Below are 2,616 nucleotides of genomic sequence, written 5' to 3' on the forward strand. Positions count from 1 at the left end.
CAGTAGTAGTAGTAGTAGTATTTTTAATTGTAGTAGTAATAGTAGTAGTATTTTTTGTAGTAGTAGTATTTTTAGTAGTAGCACCTGTAATAGTAGTAATAGTATTTTTTAGTAGTAGTAGTAGCAGTAGTAGTATTTTTGTAGTAGTTGTAGTAGCAGCAGTAGTAGTAGTAGTAGAATTCTAGTAGTAGTAGTAGTAGTAACATTAGTAGTATTTTTAGTTGTAGTAGTAGTAGTAGTAGTAGTAGCAATTGTAGTAGTAGTAGTAATATTTTTTAGTAGTAGTAGTAGTAGCAGTAGTAGCATTTTTAATAGTAGTAGTAATCATAGTATTAACAGCAGTAGTAGTATTAGTAGTAGTATCTGTACTTTAACAGACACACAGCGTTGCTATGGACTCTCCAGGGTTGCTATGGGAGGAGAAACATGTCAGACTGATTGGGTTTATTGGACACACCTGGGACACAGAGCAGAGGGGCTGTTGCCGCAGCAACGGCGCTGCACTGACACACACAGAGAGAGAGAGACACACAGAGCAGCAGGAATAGACTGAGTGACTCACTCAGAACAGGTCCCGGAAAATTGCTAATTATGGGAAAACCGTAAAAGATAGGTGAAAACCGAAATGACCATGGGCATCAGAAGGACCTGGGGAATGCACAGATGTAGATTTTTTTTCCGTACTGTGAAAAATGACTGAGTTAGGGCAGTTTAAAAACAGTCAACCGAGCAAGACAAGAAGGAATCTGCTATAATGGAGAGTTAATGGGGGAAAGAAGGGACTTGCCTCCAAAGTAGTGCCTGTCATTTCACTTTAAAAAGAGCTAGGTCTTCAACATGGGTTCATATGAAGCCCAGGAACCATGGCTACGTTTTTGGAAAAGATCATTCACCTGCGATGTATGGTTTGGCCGGGAGGGCGATTTATTCAGAGAATTTTCAGTTGAATTTTCTCTGCTCTTACACTCTAGTGTGATGACATCACCCACTCTAACTCAGGAAATTTTGAGAATTTTCACTCAACCCAGGGGTTTTTGAAGACTCACCTATAGAAAACCGTAAACCCCATCTTCATACCAAGTACATTCGTGCGGAGAGAACAAAAATGCCCTGCGTTTTAAAGTTTAAATGAAGTCTGTAGGTCAAAGTATGGCGAAGTAGTAGTGTCTGGAAAAAGTGGACTTTTCTGGCTGATTTTTTTCATCTCCCCATCATTTCTATAGGACTTTTTTCGCGTGGTTTTCGCGAATAACTCTGCGAAACATTCACGAATCTCTATGAAAATAACATAGCACACTATTCCCGATGAAACCGCACGTTTTAATGTATATTGTGCAGGGGTCTTTCCAGCGGTTCGGGGCCCTATTAATCGGCGAAAATGTGGCCGTAAGATGAAAAATAATAATAATAAAAACTAGACAATTTCCACACGCGGAAATCGTGAGAGGGGCTCGGGGGTCGGGGGGGGGCATGTCGGTTCGACGTTACCAAAGACTTCATGGTCGGAGGGGAATTCTGTGTTCTGAACCCCCATTCACTTTATATGGACAATCTGTGTGTCAAAGTTTGGCGGCTGACCGACGTCACCGTTAGTAGTAGTAATAGAAGTAGTAGTAGTATTTTTAGTAGTAGTAGTATTTTTAGTAGTTGTATCAGTAGTAGTTGCCACAGCGACGGCGCTGCACTGACACACACACAGAATGAAACTGACACAGAGCAGCAAGAATAGGCTGAGACTGGAGCAGAACAGGTCCGAGAAACTGTAAATTAAAGGAAAACCGTAAAAGATATGGAGAAACCTGAAATGACCGTGAGCGTCAAAAGAACCTGGGGAACATACAGATGTAGGTTTTTTTTCCCGTACTGTGAAAAATGACTGAGTTAGGGCAGTTTAAAAACAGTCAACTGACCAAGACAAGAAGGAATCCGCTACAATGGAGAGTCAATGGGAGAAAGAAGGGATGAGCCTCCAAACTACTGCATGTCATTTCTCTTTAAAAAGAGCTAGGTCTTCAAACATGGGTTCATATGAAGCCCAGGAACTATGGCTACGTTTTTGGAAAATATCATTCACCTGCGATGTATGGTTTTGCCGGGAGGGCGATTTATTTACAGAATTTTCAGTTGAATTTTCACTGCCTTCCACTCTAGTGTGATGACATCACACACTCTAACTCAGGAAATTTGGACAATTTTCACTCACCCAGGGGTTTTTGAAGACTCACCTATTAAAAACCGTAAACACCATCCTCATACCAAGTACATTCATGCGGAGAGGACAAAATGCCTGCGTTTTAATACGTTCAATGAAGTCTGTAGATCAAAGTATGGCGAAGTAGTAGCGGTAAGAAAAAAGTGGACTTTTCTGGCAGATTTTTTCCTCTCCCCATTAGTTGTAGTCATGTGGTGACCTGATTGGCTGATGCTGATCAACCTGACACCTGAGCTTCAACTGTCTGTGTTCTATACTCTGTGTGTGTGTGTGTGTGTGTGTGTGTGTGGGTGTGTGTGCGTGGTGTGCGTGTGGTGTGAGGGTGTGTGTGTGTGTGTATGTGTATGAGAGAGAATCAGTTTGAATCAGTTTATTCTATCAGTAAAAGGAGGAGAAGTAGAAGG

Source organism: Sphaeramia orbicularis, chromosome 18 (genome assembly GCF_902148855.1).
Source record: "Sphaeramia orbicularis chromosome 18, fSphaOr1.1, whole genome shotgun sequence".
In the NCBI taxonomy this organism is placed as follows: Eukaryota; Metazoa; Chordata; class Actinopteri; order Kurtiformes; family Apogonidae; genus Sphaeramia; species Sphaeramia orbicularis.